Consider the following 25,623-nt stretch of genomic DNA (forward strand, 5'->3'; position numbering starts at 1 on the left):
TCGGAGTCCCAGGGCAGTCCCGTCAACACCGGCGAGGAAATGGCAGACGAAATACGGCTATTGTTTGGGAATTTCAGCCCTGCATTCTTAACAAAGAACATATCTGGAGCAGAACATTTGAGACCTCTTACTCCATTAATATTTTAGAAGGCAGGAGAACGAACAGATGTTTCTTTCTGTTCAGGTACACAAGCTAACCAAGATTATTTAAGAAAATAGGATAATCCTGCATTAATATGCAAAGAGCTTAATAAACCTGTGTTGACTCTTTGTAGGTGCCCTATTTTTATATATAGGGTCATGCCTGCCCCCAATGTGCTTCACTGGATGTTTCAGAAGGCGACAAAAGCTTTGTCTAGTTTCTGATTCATTGTCGTTATATTCAGCTAGTAAAAGAAATTTCAAAGCAGAGAGATACTGTGGTTCCATTCTTTGAAATGCCAGCAGCAGGCAGCGCAGACATGTGTTCTGGGTACCTGGAGACTTGAGGCTTCCATCCCATACTTAAAGGGAACCTGAAGCGAGAAGTATACGGAGGCTGCCATATTTGTTTCCTTTCAAACAATACCAGTTGCCTGGCAGCCCTGCTGATCTATTTGGCTGCAGCAGTTTATGAATCACACCTGAAACAAGCATGCAGCTCATTTTAATATGGGGGAAAGAGGCGCCTTGGTGTATGCATAAAACTTTTTTATACATACACCAGGGCGCCTCTTTCCCCATATTGTGCTTCTTAACCATCTAAAGACCGCGTCATGCCACTGGGCGTGACTGCGGCAGCAGCTCCAGGACCGCCTAACGCAAATTGGTGTTAAGTCCTCGGGCCGGCTATTGCAGGAGATCGCGCGCGAGAGCTCCGCTCAGTCTTCAGTCTCACCGCCTGGAGACTGCTAGTTGGTGAAGCCGCTGTCTTTTTACTTAGTACAGCTCTGCGATCCAAGTTAGCGATGTACTGGGAACAGCGGTGTGACACGGCTGTCCCCCTGGGGCACAAGAGAGCGATCGGCTCTCATAGGCAGAAGCCTATGACAGCCGATCGCTATGATTGGCTGGCGGGGGGTGGGAGGGAGGCAGAGGAAGAAAAAAATGTTTATTTATTAAATAAAATACAATAAATATTTGTAAAAAAAATAATAAACAACTGGGGGCGATCAGTCCCCACCAACAGAAAGCATTGTTGGTGGAGAGAAAAGGGGGGGGGGGGAATCACTAGTGTGCTGTGTTGTGCGTCCTTGCAGCTTGGCCTTTAAGCTGCTGTGGCCTATTTTGAAAATAATAGCCTGGTGTTTAGCGGGGTTTAGTAACAGAGTCAGTTGGTGGGGTTGAGACAGACCACAAGTGGTCCCCACCACAGTTAAAACCTGTCACTTTTATCTAGGAGAGCGACCGCATCCAGGTCCATCCGGACCACCCTGAGTGGAGTCGGGTTCATTGCCTCTACCTGCTTCCTGCGGGTGGTTGCCCCGTCTGCAACCCGCCGAGTAGAACATCTATTTCCTTTTCCATTGCAAATACCGCACTCAAACATATTACACTACTGGGCTCCTGTTTTGTTTCCTGTAATTTTTCTTTAGGGTGTCAAGACACCTCCACTACTCTATGCATCTTGTCAGTTCTGACAATAATGTCAGAAACACCTTATCTGCTGCATGCATGTTCAGGGTCTATGTCTAAATGTATTAGCCATAGGCAGAGGATCAGCAGGATAGCTGGGCAACTGGTATTATTTAAAAGGAAATATGGCAGCCACAACATCCCCTCACTTGTAAGGAGATTGCACTTTGTGATTTTGACCAGTAAATGAGAATTGCATTGCAATCACTCCGAAAATGCTATATGCAGCGTGTTTGCAATTTCACCCAAATCACAACATTGCAGCATACCTCCCAAGATTTTTTAGACAAGAAAGAGGGACACTTAAACCACACCCCTAATCACGCCCACAACACATCCCCAGTCATGCATAGCATAAAGATTTTGTAAGAAAAATATGTTATTTTATAATTCAAACCACACCGATCCTTTCTATCCTGGTTCATTTTCCTTCATATTACCACTTGAAAATAAGACATATATCAATTTAAAGTATGAGAATAAAGTTTGGAGTCAATTAAACACATTTTTCAGTAGAAAAATAAATGTATTTACATAGATCTGTACATCAGTCCCTAAAGAGGGACAAATAAGGGAGGAAAGAGGGACAGAGGGACTGAGTTCCTGAAGAGTGAGGCTGGGTGGACACATAACACAATATGAAAGGCTGCATTTTACGTCATGTTTTCATTTTATGTTGTGTGCGTTTTATGTGCGTTTTTACTGCGTTTTTTGGTGCATTGGCATTTGTTTACTGCTGATGCGTTTTTCAAGCATTTTGCAAGCGTTTAATGCGTTTGCGGTTCACATATCAAAACGCATACGCATTTTGTATGCGTTTTCCATGCGTTTTTATATTTCCATTTATGCAAATCACTAGGAAGACAACAGGAAGCAGAAATACGTCACAAAACATTTTTTGGGGGAAAAAACTCATATAAAACACATGGAAAACACATGAAAAAGGGCATACCATTGCATTCCCATTGACTTTCATTATATGCGTTTTTGATGGGTTTTTTAATCCTATGCAACAAAACCTGCGTTTTTAAAAATGCACGCATAAAAAACGCATAAGCGTTTTTTATATGCGTTTTTTACTGTTGCCCATAGACTTCCATTAGCAGCAAAAATGCAGCGTCTTCCGCAACGCTAGCATTTCTGCTATGTGTGCACTTACCTGTCCAAAAGAGGGACAGTTGGGAGCTGTGCTGTAGTCTGAATTCTTAATCTGTTTATTGAAATATATTGCCATAACGCTTTGCTGATTACCAGCGATTATCCCGCTTTAATAAAAGCAGCAGCATTCTTTATCAATGGAATATAAAAGGAGGGATAGAGGAAAAGATTTAACCCCCTCTTTTCTGTAGATTACAAATGTTACTTAGTCTCTAGATTAGTTGTTATGCACAGGGCCGGTTTAAGCAACAATGGGGCCCCAGAGCAAAATAAACCTAGGGCCCCCCCCCCCCCCCAACATATACCTCGGAACAAAAATCGGCATTAGGGGACCTTTTTTGCAGCTGGTATAGTCAGGGTGTGAAGTCCCAATCGGTCAGAGCTCCACATTCTGGCTATCCCAGCCTGCATGGGGGACAAGGGGTTAAAAAGTTTCAGGAGAGGGGACCCCACATAATTTTTTTTTTTTTTTTTTAATTCCCACACTCTAAACATAAATTTTTTTTGGAAAAATAGGAAAAAATGCCAGGAACCTTCATACAGCCATATTGCGGCTGTATAGCGATCCCTGGCCAAAGCGCTGCGTCTGCGTATAGACCCCCTGGAAACCCCGTCAGGAAATTTATTGCGTTTTCGTTTGATGCATGTAAAATTACACTACCGTTAGGTTTGCTACTAAAAGTTACATTTACCGCATTTAAAACTATACTTTTTTCCTTCTAAACTTTAGAATCAATTTTCTCAAAAACTATAAGGTCTTTTTGAAAAATTGTTTTTTCTTCTTATTCCTAATGATCTCCTTAACATATCCTGCAAATTTAGGGTTTCTAGCATTTAAGGTGGATTTGCTATTAACCATTAAAGTCGGCAGGTTTTTAAATGTGTTTTTTTTTCCCTTTGAAACTTTAAAATTGATTTTCTCAAAAACTATAAGGCCGATTTGGAAAAAATTTTTTTCCTCTTGTAGCCACTGGGGGCCCCTACAAGCTCTGGGGCCCTGGGGCAGCTGCCTCCTTTGCCTTAATGGTAGCGCCGGCCCTGGTTATGCATTTCCTGTAAATAGCATTAACCACGCAGTCTCTGTAAAGGGCACCAGTTAATCAATCGCTGTAAAAGTCAGCCACTGTTGATGGCTATTATCACGAGGCTGATCATTTTAAAAGTCAATGCCCCTGCTGTCTTTTCATTTATTATTATTATGTTTTGTTTATATAGCGCCAACATCTTCCATAGTGCTGTCGACATAATACAACATCTTCCATAGTGCTGTCGACATAATACAAAAACAAATGGTGGGGAGAATAGATATATGAGACATTCAAAACTCTGTACAATCAGTACATCTAGCAATACAAGTACAAATACATACAAAGGTGATGTGTGGATGGAGACATCACCAATGCTGGTACATGTTCATATGATAGATTGCAGCAGAGTAAGCAACACTAGGAGGAGGTCCTTGCCCTTGTGAGTTTATAGTCCAGAAAGTATTGGGTGGATACACTAGGGGAACAGAAACAGCGGTTAGTGGATGAGGCAGTGAGTCTCTTCAATACTTCCTAAAGCAAATTATTGGCTTTTCTGAACAGGTATATTTTGAGAATACATTTGAAGGTTAATGTGGCTCCATTCACACTGTTTGTGTTTGATACAGTGATGAAACGTACACCGCCAGAGTCTATCTTCAGGACCCTTTTACACTGGTGCGATGGGTCATTTTACCGCACCTTATCACTATGCTAATGAAAGCCTATGGGTACTTTCAGACAGCATGTGGTGCACTGTGCCGGAAGTTGCCAATCTACCGCGTGGACAAAGAGAAGCTACCGCGATGTGCGGCCGACCGGGAAGTCGTGTGAGTCTATGGCGATGCAGGGTTTGCCACAATGTTGGCGTTACAACGTTGCAAAGCGCATGCATATTTTTACAATACGCTTCCGCGCTCTTCTGTATCTCTAAATTAGGAAGTGACCACAAGTGAGTGTCACTTCGTGGTTGGATCCCCGCCAGATGGGGATTACGGCATCCTAACACAGTAATCCCAGAAGGCCTGGTTTTTGTATATTGGCTGCTGCCAAAATACAGTCTAAAGTTGGCCTCAGTAATAACTCCATGTCACAGTGGTAGGTAGTTTTAGAGATAGAAAATGCGGAAATATTATGTAGATGTTATTTTTCCCCCACGTCCACCCCTGTCTCCACATTGTTCCCAATGGTCCATTATAATCTTGTGAGTGGTCAACATATTTTGCTTTCACTTTCAATTTTATAAGCATTCATGGCCAATTTATCCAGACACTTGGTCTGGGTGTATATATGGTTGCTCTATTGTCAGCTCTGAGGACATTTAGCTAGCATTTAAAAGTTTGCTTTTAACCTGCTGACCGCGCCATGCCTATGGGTGTGGACGCTGCGGCAGCCCCAGGACCGCCTAAAGCCGATTGGCGGAAGGTCCTTGGGGCCTGTTTTGCAGGAGATCACGCATCTCCGCTTGGTGGGTGGAGTTCAGCTCTGCCTTCAGCCTCCCAGCGGCAATCACCGCTAGGAAACTGTCTAATTAGCTTGTACAGCGCTGCTGATCCACGGCAGCACTGTACTGGGGACAGCCGTGCAACACAGCTGTCGGCTGTCCCCCTGGGAGACAGGATAGTGATCGGCTGTCATAGGCTGAAGCCTATGACAGCCGATCACGCTGATTGGCTGGCAGGGAGAGGGAGGGCTGGGGAATAAATGTAAAAAAATGGCAAATTTATTTAGAAAATAATCAAATAAATATTTATATAAAATAATAAACATTGGGTGAGTGATCAGACCCCACCAGCAGAGAGCTCTGTTGGGGGGGGTGGGGGGGGGGGGTGGGGTGGGGGGGGGGGAATCACTTGTGTGCTGTATTGTGCGGACCTGCAGCGAAGCCTTAAAGCTGCAGTGGCCCTTTTTAAGGAAAAAGGCCTGGTCTTTAGGGGGGTTTAACACTGCGGTCCTCAAGTGGTTAAGAGTTTTAAATGAATTTACAATAAATAATTTTATGAGTCACTCAACAACATTTGGACCTGCACCGTAATTAATCTACAAATTCCCTGATCATCTCATCCTTTTCTCCTCTCACCCCTTTCTCCTCTCAGGTATGTGACAATCTATCTCATCTTTGCATCTGATCTGCACTCAATCTGCAACCAATATCCTAAATTGCATATGCCTGTGTATGTAACGATCTATCTCCTGCTTGTATCTGATCTTCACTGAATCTGCAACCAATATCTTAACCTCCCTGGTGGCCAATTAAATCCAGATTTTTGTACCAAAAGCAGTACAATATTTTAAGGCATTTCTTTATATTGTAAGCATTTTGCAGACCACTTGCAAGTTGCTGCCTTGAAAGTGGTCACTAAACATACATATAATATTAAAAAAGCTAACATTTTTTTTAAATGTTTATTATATATTAGCTTTTTTTTGTTTTGTTTTGTTTTGTTTGCTGCTATGGTCAGCACTACTGCCATTGGCAGCACTTAAACTTTTGCATATATTGGATTCAATACAATTGCATGCATTGAATCCAATACAAATACATAATTTTCCATCAAATCTGATGACATTGCATGCACCCGACATCAGAGGACGCATACAGTGTCATCACCGAAAGGGGGGAGGATAATGAGGGATGCGGAGGGACCATGACAGAAGAAGGAGATTGCTGCGGGAAAGAAGAACAAAGGCACCAGGGAATCAATTGAGGACCATGGGAGGATGACACAGAGGCTTTCCTGTATGCCACCAACGTTCAGTGGTAAGTTTTGATATTTCAGCACGAGTCTAACTTGCGCTTACTGTTCCTAGCAAAATGTTTCAGCCTGAGACAGACTGGGGCTTACAGCTTGGGAGATACACACCTGGCTGCTCACTTTGCTCCTCCAACGACCTCCTCCTAACCACTTCACGCATCTTGCACTCCTATGCACAACTACAGGACTTCACTAGAGCTGCTCCCATCCTGCGGAACTTTCTCCAACTGCCCATTAGGCTTGCCCCCTCCTTTAACACCTTCAAACAAGCACTCAAAATGTACCTCTTCAAGAAGGCCTACCCCATTCTGCCGATTCCCTAACTCTTTCTGCCAAGAGCCTCCTATCGCATCACTACCTCCTCCCTTTAGATTGTAAGCCTTTGGCAGGGCTCTCCCTCCTTGTGTATGTACTTGATTGTGCACTCTACCCACAGAATAATGTGAACTTGTATTATCAGGACTACAATTCCATTGTATTATCTGGCATTGTGTGTCTTACTGCCTATTTACCTGTATTTTGTTGTCCATCACCCCTATTATCATTGTTTGTTACCTTACTTATTGTACAGTGGTGCGTAATATGCTGGCGTTTTATAAATCTAATAAATTATAATAATAGTCCAATAGCTTTTCACTGAATATGGCAGCTGACTACATATTTTTTCATTGCATTCTCCGTTTACTGCACCAACAGCTGTGAAAGTTTTGCTGTAAAGTGATTATGTTGCGTGCATAAACCAATAACACCAACTCCTGTCTTTATGTAAATGTAATCATCATGCGCTGCTACTTCCTACAAGCAGTCATTGTCTGTGACCCCCGGGGGCCGCTGCTGCTTCTTTCGGGCAGGTTGATCCACGTCTTTCATGCTTCATGTTTCTGTGAGTGTCTCAGGTTTGCAATTCATTCATCTTATTTAAAGTATGCACTATGAAAATACATTGGTACATTTTAAATAAAATAATAAGAAGAAGAATACCATATAGTTTCCAGCTACCCGTTTTGAAGGAACAGGTTTTTTATTTTTCAAAGTCAAGTGCTTCTGTAATTTTTTGCTTTTTAGCGATCTCATGTTTATTTTTGTTTTTGTTTCAATAGTTTTTATTGAAAATTTTGAAACAGTAGTTAACAAACATTTGCTTATGGATTAAAGCATATACTATAAGCTTGGGTATACAGTAAAATAAAAAAAAATAAATAAAAAAAAAAAAAATATAGAAGAAATAAAAACAACACACACATAGCAGGACAAAACTGCGTCCTGCTGTTAACTGATCAAATGAATACAATAATAGGCATGAGTACAACAATGGCGGAGAATACAGAGCTAGTGTCTCTAGGGTGAACCTCACAAAGTATGTGGTGATCCCGGTTTGATCAACCTATATGTTGTAGTAGCTAAGCTGTTCCAAGACGTGTCACTTAGAGACTGACACGAATGACAGCATGGTATGCTTGTTCTATCCTATCCAGAAAGGGGGGGTGGGGGGGTAGGAGGGGCCAGAGCTAGTTTTGAGGAGTGGTTACTCAAGTGTGCTCAACACTGCAAGAGTATTAGTTAAGTGATAGTTGTGGAAGGATTTTGTCCCAAGGAACTTTAAGGTGATCAGTTGCTCTCCCTGGAAGGGCGCGTTTCATAAACAAGGCTTCCATGTTTAGATTTATATCTACCTGACTTCGAATCTCATGTTTATTTTTATGCCCAGATCTGTATCATTTTATCCACACTTTAATTACTAAGATTTCTAAGTTCCAGTTATTACACTCTAGACATGCGTGGTTACCAGAAGTGTATCTAGAGGGGTGTAGGCAGGGCTTGTGTCATGGGCGCCACAGCACCATGGGCGCCATGCCTGCTCCTGTGCTGTGCCGCCATGCCTGCCTCAGTGCTGCGCCACCATGCCTGCCCCTGTGCCTCCCGTCATTCAGACATCAAATCAGATTAATGTTGTTATCATGGGAACATGGCTACTTAACCACTTAAGCCCGAAGGGTTGAAATTTTTTTACATCCGAGCAACTTTCACCCCCCATTCATTTGCCAATAACTTTATCACTACTCATCACAATGAATTGATCTATATCTTGTTTTTTCCGCCACCAATTAGGCTTTCTGTGGGTGGTACATTTTGCTAAGAGCCACTTTACTGTAAATGCATTTTAACAGGAAGAATAAGAAAAAAACTGAAAAAATTCATTATTTGTCAGTTTTCAGCCATTATAGTTTTAAACTAATACATGCCTCCATAATTAAAACTCACGTATTGTATTTGCCCATATGCCCCGGGTATTACACCGTTAAAATTATGTCCCTATCACAATGTATGGCGACAATATTTTATTTGGAAATAAAGGTGCATTTTTTTCAATTTGCGTCCATCACTATTTAGAAGCCCTTAATTTATTAAATCATATTGATGTACTCCTTTGACATACATATTTAAAAAGTTCAGACCCTTAGGTAACTATTTATGTTTTTTTTTTTTTTTTTATTATTGTAATTTTTTTTTTTTTTTTTATTATTTAAACTTGTATGTGGGTATTTTTTGGTGTGGGAGGTAAACAGGGGTTTTTTAATGAATTTAAACGTATTTATTTAATACCAAGTGTGTTTTGGGTGTAATTTGCTATTTGGCCACAAGATGGCCAGAATCAAAAAGTCCTGGGAGCGATCGATCTCGCTCCCAGGCAGAAGAAAGGAGACCAGAGCTCAGAAAAGCCGCAGCGTCTGAAGAGACGCTGTCGGCTTTTCTCCGGGGGGGTCCGATCAGCGAAAGGGATTTATAATCCCTTTCACTGATCGGTGGGCTAGCGGCCAGCAGCGGGAGCGCGCGCGACCCGCGGGAGTGCGCGCAGCCCAACTGGACGAGAAATCTCGTCCAGTTGGGCTTAAGTGGTTAAAGGCGCACTATGGCGAAAAATTTTTAAATTTGAAATATGTGGAAACATTAACAAATAAGAAGTATGTTTTTTTCCAGAGTAAATTGAGACATAAATTACTTTTCTCCTATGTTGCTGTCACTTACAGTAGGTAGTAGAAGTCTGACAGAAGCGACAGGTTTTGGACTAGTCCATCTCTTCATGGGGGGATTCTCAGGGATTTATTTATTTTCAAAAGAATCAGAATCAGTATCAGAATCAGTTTTATTCGCCAAGTATGCCAGAGGCATACCCGGAATTGTTTTTGGAGCACATGGCACGGCATTTGTACATACATACATAGACTTGCATACATATGTCGTAGTGAGTAGTGAGGGCTACATAAACATGAACATTGTGAGGGGCATACAGTCAAGCGGGGGTTATATGCAGAAGGAACAGAAACACAAGTTGTCATGTGAGGTTCGAGTTAAGTTGGAGTACCGCCTGGGGGAAGAAGGTACTCCGGCGTCTGGAGGTTCTGGTGGGGACAGCCCTGTAGCGGCGGCCCAGTGGAAGGAGCTTGAAGAACCGACTGCCTGGGTGGGAGGGGTCGGACGAGATCTTGATGGCCCTCGTCCTCATTCTGGCCGTGTGGAGGAGATCGAGGGGTGGCAGTGGCAGCTCGATGATCTTTTCTGCAGTGCTGATTACCCGGTGGAGTTTGTACTTGTCGCTAGCAGATGCCCCTGCGTACCAGACGATGAGGGATGAGCAGAGGATGGACTCCACGGTGGCAGTGTAGAAGCTCCTGAGCAGCTCGCGTGGGATGCCAAATTTTTTCAGTTGGCGCAAGAAGAATAACCTCTGCTGAACCTTTTTCTGGGTAATGGAGGTGTTCTCCCCCCAGTTTAGGTCCTTGGTGATGGTTGTGCCGAGGAACCGAACGCAGGGGACCCTGGAGACTTCGGTATCCCTTATGAGGACAGGGTGAAGAGGGGGTGGGCATCTCCTGAAGTCCACAACCAGTTCCACTGTCTTAGCTGCGTTGAGGACTAGGTTGTTATCTGTGCACCAGTTGCAGATCCTGTCTATCTCGCTGCGGTAGGCATCTTCATTGTTGCCACTGATGAGTCCAATGATTGTGGTGTCATTCGCAAACTAGATGACCTTGACAGAGTCATCAGTTGAGGTGCAGCTGTTGGTGTACAAGGAGAACAGGAGCGGGGACAGGACGCATCCTTGCGGAGCGCCTATGTTAGCAGTTCTCACCTTGGAGTAGCAGTTGCCTAGCTTGACCCTCTGCGTACTGTTGAGAAGGAAGTCCCCGATCCACCTGCAGAGGGGGGTACTCCCAGCTGTGCAAGGTTGGCCAGCAGGATGTCAGGGCGGATGGTGTTGAAGGCGGAACTGAAGTCCAAGAACAGAAGTCTGGCATAGGAGTTGGGCCTATCGAGGTGCTCAGTGATGTACGCCAGGCTGATGTTGGTGGCGTCCTCCACCGACCGGTTTGCCCTGTAGGCAAATTGATGTGGGTCAAGGAGGGCGTTAGTAGAGTGCTTCAAGGAGGCAAGGACCAGCCGTTCAAAGATCTTCATGATGGTGGGGGTTAGGGCCACTGGTCTGTAGTTGTTGAGGTCAGATTTACCCGTCTTTTTGGGGACTGGGATGTTTGTGGACCTCTTGAAGCAGGAGGGGACCCTGCCCTCCATAAGAGATCTGTTGTATATGGATGTGAGTACAGGGGCCAACTGGTCTGCACATGTCCTTAGGCAGATTGACGTCACGCCATCCGGGCCTGGAGCTTTCCTAGGGTCGAGCTTGCGTAGGTGTCGTAGTACTTCCTCCTCACAGACTGCAATCAGTGCGTCACCGCCATCTCCCGGGACAGGTAGGGGGAGTGCGCCCCGTTGTCCGTGGCCGTTGTCGTGTCGGGCTGCTTGGGTAGCTTTTCGAACCTGCAATTAAACTCGTTGAGTTCGTCGGCCAGTTTGGTGCTGGGGGCTGCTTGTTGGTGCGGGGGCTTGAGGTTCGTAGCTGCCCTCAGGCCTTTCCATACCTCCCGTGAGTTGTTAGACTGGAGGCTCAGGCTCAGCTTGTCCGAGAAGGCCCTCTTTGCGTTTTTTAGTTCCTGATTTAAGTCATTTCTGGCCGCTCTAAACTCCTCCAGGGAACCGTACTTGTGCGCCACCTCCTTCAGTTTTCTGAGCCGTCGCAGCTTGCTGTTGAACCAAGGCTTGTTGTTGGGGTACACCTTGAAAGTCTTGGTTGGTATGCAGGAGTCCTCACAGAAACTGATGTAGGAGGTGACATTCTCTGCCCATTCCTCCAGGGAGGGAGCTGCCAGAGCTGCCCAGTCCGTGCAGTCAAAGCATGCCTGAAGCTCCAGCTTTGCCTCCTCTGTCCACTTTTTGTTTGTCCTGACGATGGGCTTGATGGCGTTAAGGTGCCTTCTGTAGGTGGGAATCAGATGGATTAGGCTGTGATCGGAGTTCCCCAGAGCAGCACATTGGGCAGCCTTGTACGTGTTCTTGTGGTCGGTGTAACAGTGGTCAAGGGTGCGATCATTCCTGGAGAGGCAAGTGACATGTTGCTTGTGCACTTAGTGAATGGCAGTTGTTCTGTCCAACTACCAAAAAACTGTGTAGCGAGCAGGGAAGCTGGCCAGCATCATTGTTTATATCCTTTTTAGGGAATATCTTTATAAAGAATAAAAGCCTTGCTGAGAATCCCCTATGAGAAGATGGACTAGTTCAAAACCTGTCGCTTCTGTCAGATTTGTACTACCTACTGTAAGTGACAACAACATAGGAGAAAAGTAATTTATGGCTCAATTTACTCTGGAAAAAAACATACTTCTTATTTGTCTATGTTTGCACATAGTTTAAATTTTACAATTTTTTTGCCATAGTGCCCCTTAAGCTTATGTATATAGGACACAGTGTGATATTTCCAAAAAAGCAACTTTAGCACTATCCTGGGCTAAAACACACAGGCAACCATAACGCATGTACAGGAGAAAGGAGGCTGTTTTTAGAGGTAAAGGGGGCTCTGACCGAGAGGGGCGCAATTTTTAGTTTTTGCCATAGGCTCTATATTACCCAGATACGCCCTAGTGTTTACATGCATCCACTCTCAGTTTACAGAAAATTGTTCGTCAGGCATTGCACTGCATATCTATTGTTATAAATTAATGATGTGGGTGATCTGCAGCTGTGGCAATGCAACACCTAGGATAGAATCTGAACAATTGCATGTGCATGCAGTATTAAACCTTCCCACTGCATTGTTGGATGTGATCTGATATCAGGCGTTCTCCCCAGCTCCTGATCTTAGACCACATCAGACACAAAGGACTGCCCCTAGCCCAAGGCCTTTCTCCGCACCATGTCATTTGAATATTATGTGGCCATGATTGGGCTGCCACTGGCCACGTGGCTGTCGTATCTAGTATGACACAGCATCAGCCGGACACTTCAATCCCCTTTGATACCATGCTGCGCTACATAATTACTTATTACATTACATAGTTACATAGTTATTTTGGCTGAAAAAAGACATACGTCCATCGAGTTCAACCAGTACAAAGTACAACTCCAGCCCGTCCCCCACATACCCCTGTTGATCCAGAGGAAGGCGAAAAAAACCCCACCAGGCATGGTCCAATTAGCCCCAAATGGGAAAAATTCCTTCCCGACTCCAGATGGCAATCAGATAAAATCCCTGGATCAACATCATTAGGCATAACCTAGTAATTGTAGCCATGGATGTCTTTCAACGCAAGGAAAGCATCTAAGCCCCCTTTAAATGCAGGTATAGAGTTTGCCATAACGACTTCCTGTGGCAATGCATTCCACATCTTAACCACTCTTACTGTAAAGAACCCTTTCCTAAATAAATGGCTAAAACGTTTTTCCTCCATGCGCAGCTCATGTCCTCTAGTCCTTTGAGAAGGCCTAGGGACAAAAAGCTCATCCGCCAAGCTATTATATTGCCCTCTAATGTATTTATACATGTTAATTAGATCTCCTCTAAGGCGTCTTTTCTCTAGACTAAATAAACCCAGTTTATCTAACCTTTCTTGGTAAGCGAGACCTTCCATCCCACGTATCAATTTTGTAGCTCGTCTCTGCACCTGCTCTAAAACTGCAATATCTTTTTTGTAATGTGGTGCCCAGAACTGAATTCCATATTCCAGATGTGGCCTTACTAGAGAGTTAAACAGGGGCAATATTATGCTAGCATCTCGAGTTTTTATTTCCCTTTTAATGCATCCCAAAATTTTGTTCGCTTTAGCTGCAGCGGCTTGGCATTGAGTACGATTATTTAACTTGTTGTCGATGAGTACTCCTAAGTCCTTCTCCAAGTTTGATGTTCCCAACTGTATCCCATTTATTTTGTATGGTGCTAGACCATTGGTACGACCAAAATGCATGACTTTACATTTGTCAACATTGAATTTCATCTGCCATGTATGTGCCCATATAGCCATCCTATCCAGATCCTGTTGCAATATGACACTATCTTCCTGAGAGTTGATGATTCTGCACAATTTTGTATCATCTGCAAAAATAGCAACATTGCTCACTACTGCATCTACTAGGTCATTAATAAATAAATTGAAGAGCACTGGACCCAGTACAGACCCCTGTGGGACCCCACTGCTAACAGTCTCCCATTTTGAGTACGATCCATTGACCACAACTCTTTGTTTTCTGTCCATTAGCCAGTTCCCTATCCATGCACACAAACTCTTCCCCAGTCCTTGCATCCTCAACTTTTGCACCAGACTTCTGTGGGGAACAGTGTCGAAGGCCTTTGCAAAGTCCAAGTATATCACATCTACAGCATTCCCAATATCCATATTAGCATTTACTACCTCATAAAAGCTGAGCATGTTAGTCAAACAGGACCTGTCTTTAGTAAACCCATGTTGATGCTGAGAAATAAGATTATTTTCTACTATGAAGTCATGTATAGTATCTCTTAGTAACCCCTCAAATAGTTTGCATACAACTGATGTTAAGCTTACAGGTCTATAATTTCCTGGATCAGATTTTTTGCCCTTCTTAAATAATGGGAAAACGTGGGCTGTACGCCAATCCATTGGGACTCTGCTAGTTGCAAGAGAGTCACAAAAGATAAGATAAAGGGGCTTAGCTATAACTGAACTTAATTCTCTTAGGACCCGAGGATGCATGCCATCCGGGCCAGGTGCCTTGTCTATTTTTAATTTATTTAGTCTTGCCTTTACTTCTTCCTGCGTTAAGTATTTAATATTACAGTTAGAAGATTGAGACTCTTCTGCCTCTGTAATTTGCAACAGTGCTGTTTCCTTTGTGAAGACTGAAGCAAAGAAAGCATTTGGCACAGTGTGATTTGCAGCCTGGCGAGTTTGTGCATGCCGGCTCTGTTAAAGATATATTCTATGCATACAGTATATCTGCTTAAAAATGTAATACAAACTATTTGAAACAATTTTTTTTTATTTTGGGGGGAAATATCTCTTCTTATTCTCTCTCTTTACTCTATTCAAACACTAACCTTCCCCTGTTTACACCAAACACTAACCTCCACATCTGATCCTAACCTTCCCCTCTTGACTCTTAACACTAACCTCCCCCCTCTCCACTCTTAACAATAAACTTAGGTCTCACCAATACTCGCGTAGAAGCCTAATTTTTCAGAACAAAAATGTGCTTAAAAGTTACCCCCTCGGCTTATATTCGAGTCACTGGAGCAGAACAGATGGTGGAGCAGGTTTAGTTACTGGCAGAGGAGTATAAGGATTGTGCACTAGGGATTCTGCTCTTGCCAGCTGTCTCCTTGCTGTGCCCCCAGCCCCTGTAACATGGTATGCAGAGTGTGCTGCTCAAGACTACCTATGTCCTCTGGCTTGTGAAGTGGAGCGTGCAAGCAACGTGTCCGCGGTGCAATGATTGGGTGTTCTTCCTGTGTTTTTCGCTGTGTCTCATATCTATGACCTCGTCTAGTGGCGTCTTGAGACGTAGCTATGTCATCCTTGAGGCACATCTGGCTATGGGGAGTGGGGCTGACTTGTACTGGAGGCACATCTGGCTACTGTGGAGGGTGCTATACTGGGGAGTAGGTTTATATGCTAGTCAATCACTTTTCCCTAGTTTCTGAGGAAAAAGTGGGTACCTTGACTTATACGCGGGTCGGCGTATATACGAGTATATACGGTAATTCTTTTGGGCACCGACTATGGATTAAGGCCATACAGGCCCCCAGGAAGTCCAGTTAATTTGTGCCACCTCCTTTTGCTCCACCCTCCATGTTTATTGGTTGAATGGGTATTATGGCCAGTTGGAATATCTCAGTCCAACAATCATTGGGAGACTATTCAATACTGCTAGAGAGGCAGTTTAAAGGACAACTGTAGTGAAACGTATATGGAGGCTGCCATATTTATTTCCTTTTAAAGAGAAACTCCGACCAAGAATTGAACTTTATCCCAATCAGTAGCTAAAACCCCATTTTCACAAACAGACCATCAGGGGGTGCTGTATGACTGATATTGTGGTGAAACCCCTACCACAAGGAACCCTGAGGACAGTGGTACTCCTGACAGTTTCCTGTCTGTGAACCTTGTTGCATTGTGGGAAATAGCTGTTTACAGCTGTTTCCAACTGCCAAAAAAAGCATGCAGCAGCTACATCACCTGCCAACAGTAGAAATGTCACCATGTAATAAATGTCAGAATGTAAATTAGGGATTTAAAAGATTTTACAATGGGCAAACACTGACTAAATCATTTATACATAATTATTGTAAAAATGAAGCACTTTTTTATTACATTATTTTCACTGGAGTTCCTCTTTAAGCAATACCAGTTGCCTGGCAGCACCGCTGGTTCATTTAGCTGCAGTAGTGTCCAAATCAAACCAGAAACAAGCATGCAACTAATCTTGTCAGATTTGACAAAAATGTCAGACGCTTATTATCTGGTGCATGCTTGTTCACAGTCTTAAGCTTAAGCCTCTCCTCAAAAAACCCTCCCTGGACCCTGATGCAATGACCACCTATAGACCTGTCTCTAACCTTCCCTTTCCGGGTAAGCTAATAGAAAAAAAGCTGTATATCTACAGCTAGAATCCCAAATCCTGCAAAACAACAGCTATGACCCATTCCAGTCTGGCTTCAGGAAACACCACAGCACTGAAACTGCCCTCATCCAAATATGCAACCACCTGCTCATGGCAAGAGACAGAGGAGAGTGTTCCATCCTCATACTGCTAGACCTTTCTGCAGCCTTTGACACAGTTGACCATAACATCTTGATAAACAGGCTACAGGAATACTGCGGCATTGATGGCATAGTTCTTCAGTGGTTCAAATCCTTCTTGAGTGGCAGAACCCAAAAAGTGTCTATGGGGCCCTTCCTGTCCACCCCTATACCACTTAAGTATGGGGTGCCCCAGGGCTCAATCCTCTCCCCCCTGCTTTTCACAATTTACATGTTACCGCTTGGAAAACGAATCCAAAAACATGGCCTGACATACCACTGCTATGCGGACGACACCCAACTATATCTTTCCTTCAAGCCTGGTGTGACAGACCCAACTCCAACTATAAATTCCTGCTTACGTGAACTACAGCAATGGATGAATGACAACTGGCTGAAACTAAATGCAGACAAAACTGAAGTCCTTCTGATCGGAAGGCAGCGCATGACAACAAAACAACTTAACTTGCAGTCTTCACCACTGGGAATAGGAGGCACGGATCTACGCAGCTCTAATCATGTGCATAGCCTGGGAGTTCTAATTGATGGAGATTTAAACTTCAGAACTCACATCTCTGCTGTGGTGAAATCTTCCTATTGTCACCTTAAGAACATCGCAAAAATTAAGCACCTCATCCCCCCAGAAGATCTACCAACTTTAGTTCACGCCTTCATTACCTCCCGACTGGACTACTGCAATTCTCTCTACACTGGCCTTCCAAAAAAGGACTTGTACCGCCTACAGCTGATACAGAACACTGCTGCCAGACTGCTAAACAACCAACCCAGCCAGTCCTGCACTCCCTTCACTGGCTACCAATAGAATGGAGGGTTCTATTCAAGATCGGCCTACTGACATTTAAATCCCTGAATAATCTGGGCCCTGGATACATGAAAGAAATGTTGCAGCTGCGTAGCAATCCCCGCATTCTCAGATCCACAGGTTCTAATAATCTAGTCATACCCAGAGTCCACTTGGAAACTTTTGGTCCCAGAGCCTTCTGTCATGCTTCCCCTACGTTTTGGAACTCCTTACCTCAACAGATCAGGACAGCTCCATCCCTGGACGTGTTTAAATTCAGACTGAAAACGCACCTGTTCAGTTTGGCATTTACAGAAATATAACTTTTGTTGTGTGAATACTTCATCCTACTACCAATTACTGAATCTGAGAGAGCCTAAGCGCTTTTAGTTCTATTGGAGAAAAGCGCTATAGAAATGTTATTGTATTGTATTTTATATAAAGTATTAGAGACAAAGGATCAGAAGGATAGCCAGGTAACGGGCATTGCTTAAAAGGAAATAAACATGGCAGCCTTCATATACCTCTCACTACAGTTGTCCTTTAACTTTTCTCTATAGGCCACCCTACTGTTGTAAAAAGAAATGCCCCCGATACATAAATTGAGAAGCCATGGTCCCCTAAGTATTAGAATTAGCAATTAGCAATGCGCCTCACAATTATATGAATAAATAGTCACATGCTTCCAGATAATTGAATAAAGTAGTCACAAGAATCCAGATAAAATAATCAAATATTCCCATGCCTCCATGCCTCCAGATAATTCATCAAGTAGTCACATACCCCCCCCCCCCCCCCAACAAAAAAAAAATTAAGTAGTCACACACCTCCAGATAAAATAATCAAGTAGCCAGGTGCCTCATGATAAACAAGTTAAATAGCCCGGTGCATAAAGATTAAATAATTAAACAGCCAAGTGCACTCTATATACTGTACATAAATTATGTAGCCATGGTCCTCAGGTAACAGAATTAATCTGATCTGAGGTCTGAGTGTTGGGGAGGCACGAGAGCAGGCATGGCAGCCCAGCACAGGTGCAGGTATGGCGGCACAGCACAGGGGCAGGCATGAAACCTATGGTACTATGGTGACCATGGCAAGAGCCATACCTGACCCACTCTAGATACGCCACTTTACTTACTTTGAGAATAGGGAAGGCTCTGGATAGCATAGAGCCTTCCCATTCCACCATCTGGCCCGTTGTTTCAGACCTGTTTGGTCAAACAGCTATTTGGAACAACTTGTATCCCAGAGAAGTGCAGAGGATGAGTACATTGCTGCACTCGTCCTCTGAACCCCCTGTGAAATGAGTAGTTCTGACGAGCTATTCGGTTGAACCTATACTATCCAGAGCCATCCATCTACTCATGTAAGTATCAAATCTGAAGTGAATTTTCATTTTCTCACTTTAGGCTTGATTTAAGGTAGCCATACATGGGTTTTTTATTTGGAAGATTCCATCATTTTGAATTGTAATTCCCAGCTAAACAGCTAATAAACTTGTAATAGTTTATTGATCATCAATTATGAGTAAGCAGTTCATTTTCTCAAGAGGGCGGTGGGGAGAGCAGCAGAACAGGCAGTGCTAAATGCAGTGATTCAATCAGTATTTGATTAGATTTCTGCTGTAACTGGATAGAAATCAAGTTGTACTAGTTGGGGTATCAATCAGTATCCTCCAATCAATGCTTAGCTCAGGAGTAGTTGATCACTCATCCAACAGACTGCTATTGATCTGTGTATGGCCAGTTGTAGAATGTGGTAGTGATTTTAGATGGTCAGACTTCCTGAGGGACACATTGTGATGGAAATTGCTCAGTGTTCTCTTTGAAAATCTGACTGTGTTGAATGAATGCAAACATAAATGACAGATAATGATACTGAAGACTGTAAATGCATTCTCTCCTGGCTCATATTACGCCCTCTGTAATAGATTTTTCTCAGATATCGCACGGAAGACCGTGAACTGCGTCTGTGATATGTAGGCTGCCATATTTGTTTCCTTTTAAACAATGCCCTGCTGATCTATTTGGCTGCAGTGGTGTCTAAATAACACCGGAACCAAGCATGCAGCTAATCTTGTCAGTTCTGACAATATTGGGCATAATTCACAAAAGCTTTTTCACCTGTTTTCCTCTGTTTTCACCTTATCTATGTTACATGTTTAAGCTTCCAAAGAGCAAAAATATAATAAAATTAAGGTAAGAAAAGTAATACTGAAATGAAGTTAATCAGGAACAATTTACTTTGAGTGATTATTTTGCTTGTTAGGCTACTTTCCCACCAGGACGTTGCGTTTTAGGGGACGTTATGGTCGCATAACATGCCCCTAACGCAACGCCTGGTGGTGTTGGATGTAGACGTCAGAGCGAGCCGCGCTGTGCAACTCACTCTGGCGTCCGTGATGCGTACTCTTGGACGCATGCGGCATCACGTGGTCCCACCAACCAATCGCCGCACAGAGCGGCCGCTCCAGGAAGTAAACACTGCACACGTCACAAAGTGCAGTGAATATTAATTAGCCATGTGCCTGGCCGCTCTCCCCTCCTCCCCAACATTACTGAGCATGTGCAAGCAGTCTAACGCGGCATAGCCACGTATAAAGTACTGCATGCAGTACGTTGTCTTGACGCCTTGCGTTACAATGTAACGCAACGTGGGCACTGTGAACACGAAATTGATTTTTCATTACTGTGCGGTGGACTGCGTTACAGGCTGCACTAACGTGCGCCTGTAACGTCCCACTGTGAAAGCAGCCTAAATGTGCTGAAAGGTTATTTTGTCATCTAGGTGATAAATAAGTCATTTATGAAACGTTTTGTGAATAGAGACCATTGTTCAGGGTCTATGGCTGAGAGTATTAGAGGGAGAAGATCAGCCAGGCAACTGGCATTGCTTAAAAGGAAATAAATATGGCAGCCTCGTTATCCGTCTCACCTCAGCAGTGGAGTAGCAATAGGGGTTGCAGAGGTAGCAACCGCATCAGGGCCCTTGGGCCAGAGGAGCCCCGAAAGGGCCCTCCCTCAACTACAGTATTAACTCTCTATTGGTCCTATACTGGTAATAATCACTTCTATAAGTGCTTTTATTAGTAGTAATCATTAATAAACTGTTCCCCATCCCCTTCTTGCACTTCTGACACTGTGGTTGTCCTTGGCAGGTTTTGGTGCGCCATATCAATTGTTATGTATAGAGCGCTTGGGGGGCCCAATGTAAACCTTGCAGCGGGGCCCACAGCTCCTTAACTACGCCACTACACCTCAGGTTCATTTTAACGCAAGCAGGAATCCCATTTTGATTATCAGCTCTTTTATTTCCAAATTGTGGAAATATTGGAGTCTTGGCTACCTATTCTAATGGCTTCTTTATCACTGAATATCCTGTTCTGCCTCTAAGCCATTTCACATTTTGACTTATGCATAACTTTTAGGCCCATAACACATTGTCTTTGTTCGGGAGAATATTGTGGCAGGTTTAATTTTCTGATGAGTCTTTTGGCTGATGGAAGATTAAAGTAGAACCGCTAAAGAATCCTCTGGTGATCTTGTCCATGTGTGCCAAGCTGACAATTCCAGTTTGTAGATTCTGCAGGCAATAAAGCTGTCAAGGTAAACAAACGCAATGTCTGTCAGCCTTCCAAGCAGGGATGGGGATGAAAGTACAAAACACTTTTATGTTATTAGTGCATTTTTCCTCTAAAATCTTCTTGTTCTTTCTCTGTTGTGAATAAACATTTGTTGTCTTAGCAAAACTGTATCTGCAGAGAGGATGGGTACACTATTGACAATGTTATAGAATACCAAAAGACCCTCATTTTTTAAATTGTTACAAAGGGAAATGCATTGCTTATTTATAGTCAGTTATATGTGAAATTTTACATATGCATATTTTATATTTATAGTCTGTAGCCAGCAGATGGAGCTCCTAAGTGAAATTGTTAAAAAGGAACCGTAGTCAAAATAAAACAATGGAACAAATGGCTTATTTTTGTACAATAAACATTTATAAATCATTTTTTCAGTGCTTGCCCATTGTAAAATCTTTCCTCTTCCTGATATACTTTCTGAAATTTGTTACATGCGGCAACATCTGGCAGGTGATCTGTGCGTAATGGTTGTCTAATGGGAGTTCTAAAGCCAGTACAAAAGATCTCTGGTCTCCCAAAATGCTCTGGAGGGGAGAATTCAGCATAATAAAAAGCCTAGGCTAATCCTCAGTTAGTGGGCGTGGCTACATACCAATCTACAGCGATATATATAGCTATTGGAAGGGTTTCTGATGCTGAAGCCAGGATATTTAACATAAAAAGGGTATACTGAATAATTTACTGCATTCTACTAAATATCATTATGGTTCCGCTTAAAGAGAACCTGTACTGAGTAAAAATATTTAAAATAAACACATGAGGTAACTTCCAATGAACATTACATAGTTACCTTGCTATCAGTTCCTCTCAGAAGCTCACCATTTTCTTCTGACAATAATCCCTTCCAGTTCTGACAATATTTTGTCAGATCTGAAATATATCAGTTGCTGTCAGTAAAATATCAGTTGCTGTCAGTTATAGCTGAGAGGAAAACTGATGTACCAGGTAATGTCCATGTTTCCCTATGGCTCAAGTGGGCGATGTTACAGTTTAACTGTGTGCTGACCAGAAAGCTGTTATGGGTAATGGCCATTTTCAAAATGGAGGATGGAAAATTCCCTTGATCTCAGTGAACAAACAGGACACGGGACAGGAGAAAGACACTGAGGAGTAGACTACATGGAAGGTAAGTATGACTTGTGTATGCTTATTTTGACTTTTAATTTTCAGTACAGGTTTTCTTTAAGGTAAATCTATATACATTTTACCATTCACATAGTTCCCTTGTGATAACGTACCTTATCGCACCTCTGCTTTCATTGCAGTCCCAGGCCATCCCCCTATGTGCTATGCATAATCATCAGTTTAAATGTATCTATGTGTCCACATAGGGCAAGGACATGCTCCAGGACACAGAGGGCATCACATTCAGGTCTAAAGAGTGTGTAAGGCAAGGCTTTGCACCTGTGGTACGCGTACCACCGGTGGTACTTTGCTGTTGGCCAGGTGGTACACACCAGATTTGCCTGCCACTGTATTGCCCGCATGCCACTTGTCCTGGTCCTGTCCTGCCTCCACAAAGTTTGGCTCCCCCTCCTTCACTCCTTGCTGTGCTGCTCTGCAGCATACTTCAGACCTCAGATCAGTGCCAAAGAGACAGCCAGGCGACCGGTGCACAGTAATGGCGCAGATACAGAAAGCGGCATCACTGCTCACTTCCTGTATTTGAAGTTTGCCTGGCTGTCTTTTCACTGCGGCTGGCTTACCAATGATCTGAGGTGTGAACAATATATATACTGTATGAGTATATATATATATATATATATATATATATATATATATATATATATATATATATATATATCGCAGGGCAGCACAGCAAGGAATGAGCATGTGGGGGGCCAAACTTTGTGGTGACTCACTGCCTAGCTCTCAGCTCTCTGGTGGTGGGACTAGGCTACCTATAATTGAGCAGGGGTGGGGGGAAGGAACTTGTAAGGCTACCTATATTGGCAATCTACCCAGGCGCGGAGCTAATGGGGGTCGGGGTAGGACAAGTGCCCCGGGGCGCCTGGTCCCCGAGGGCGCCCTCAGCCTGGCTGAGCTGCGGGGTTTTTTTCTTTTTGCGGCGGAGGGGAGGGGAGCAGCGCAGAGAAGAGGGAGAGCTGTGCGGACGGTGGGGAAGGGGGGCCATATCCCCCCTCCTTCCCTCACCTTAGGTGCTCTCTCTCTCCCTCGCTGTCCCCTCCAATGTCCGGGTGGCTGGCCTGGCAGCGGCGGGCGGAACTCACCTCCGTCTCGCTCCAGCGCCGGCCGGAAGTTCGAGTGCGCAGCCGCTGCTCTGGTCTGGACCAGACCAGAGTAGTGGCAGATCCATCCGGCGCTGCGACGAGACGGAGGTAAGTTCCGCCCGCCGCTGCCAGCCTGAGCCACCCGGACATTGGAGGGGACAGCGAGGAAGGGAGAGCAGCTCTTCTCTGCGCTGCTCCCCTCCTGCTGGGGAGGGGGACACCTGACCTGGCTACCTACTCTGGGCACATATACCCCTGGCTACATATACTGGACGTATATCCCTGGCTACCTACTCTGGGCACATATACCCCTGGCTACCTACTCTGGGCACATATACCCCTGCCTACATATACTGGGCATATACCCCTGGCTACCTACTCTGGGCACATATACCCCTGGCTACCTACTCTGGGCACATATACCCCTGGCTACCTACTCTGGGCACATATACCCCTGGCTACCTACTCTGGGCATATATACCCCTGCCTACATATACTGGGCATATACCCCTGGCTACCTACTCTGGGCACATATACCCCTGGCTACCTACTCTGGGCACATATACCCCTGGCTACCTACTATGGGCACATATACCCCTGGCTACCTACTCTGGGCACATATACCCCTGGCTACCTACTCTGGGCACATATACCCCTGGCTACCTACTCTGGGCACATATACCCCTGGCTACCTACTCTGGGCACATATACCCCTGCCTACATATACTGGGCATATACCCCTGGCTACCTACTCTGGGCACATATACCCCTGGCTACCTACTCTGGGCACATATACCCCTGGCTACCTACTCTGGGCACATATACCCCTGGCTACCTACTCTTGACACATATACCCCTGCCTACATATACTGGGCATATACCCCTGGCTACCTACTCTGGGCACATATACCCCTGGCTACCTACTCTGGGCACATATACCCCTGGCTACCTACTCTGGGCACATATACCCCTGGCTACCTACTCTGGGCACATATACCCCTGCCTACATATACTGGGCATATACCCCTGGCTACCTACTCTGGGCACATATACCCCTGGCTACCTACTCTGGGCACATATACCCCTGGCTATCTACTCTGGGCACATATACCCCTGGCTACCTACTCTGGGCATATATACCCCTGCCTACATATACTGGGCATATACCCCTGGCTACCTACTCTGGGCACATATACCCCTGGCTACCTACTCTGGGCACATATACCCCTGCCTACATATACTGGGCATATACCCCTGGCTACCTACTCTGGGCACATATACCCCTGGCTACCTACTCTGGGCACATATACCCCTGGCTACCTACTCTGGGCACATATACCCCTGCCTACATATACTGGGCATATACCCCTGGCTACCTACTCTGGGCACATATACCCCTGGCTACCTACTCTGGGCACATATACCCCTGGCTACCTACTCTGGGCACATATACCCCTGGCTACCTACTCTTGGCACATATACCCCTGCCTACATATACTGGGCATATACCCCTGCCTACCTACTCTGGGCACATATACCCCTGGCTACCTACTCTGGGCACATATACCCCTGGCTACCTACTCTGGGCACATATACCCCTGGCTACCTACTCTGGGCACATATACCCCTGCCTACATATACTGGGCATATACCCCTGGCTACCTACTCTGGGCACATATACCCCTGGCTACCTACTCTGGGCACATATACCCTTGGCTACCTACTCTGGGCACATATACCCCTGGCTACCTACTCTTGGCACATATACCCCTGCCTACATATACTGGGCATATACCCCTGGCTACCTACTCTGGGCACATATACCCCTGGCTACCTACTCTGGGCACATATACCCCTGGCTACCTACTCTGGGCACATATACCCCTGGCTACCTACTCTGGGCACATATACCCCTGCCTACATATACTGGGCATATACCCCTGGCTACCTACTCTGGGCACATATACCCCTGGCTACCTACTCTGGGCACATATACCCCTGGCTATCTACTCTGGGCACATATACCCCTGGCTACCTACTCTGGGCATATATACCCCTGCCTACATATACTGGGCATATACCCCTGGCTACCTACTCTGGGCACATATACCCCTGGCTACCTACTCTGGGCACATATACCCCTGCCTACATATACTGGGCATATACCCCTGGCTACCTACTCTGGGCACATATACCCCTGGCTACCTACTCTGGGCACATATACCCCTGGCTACCTACTCTGGGCACATATACCCCTGCCTACATATACTGGGCATATACCCCTG

This window comes from Hyperolius riggenbachi, chromosome 3 (assembly GCF_040937935.1).
Source record: "Hyperolius riggenbachi isolate aHypRig1 chromosome 3, aHypRig1.pri, whole genome shotgun sequence".
NCBI classification, from domain to species: domain Eukaryota; kingdom Metazoa; phylum Chordata; class Amphibia; order Anura; family Hyperoliidae; genus Hyperolius; species Hyperolius riggenbachi.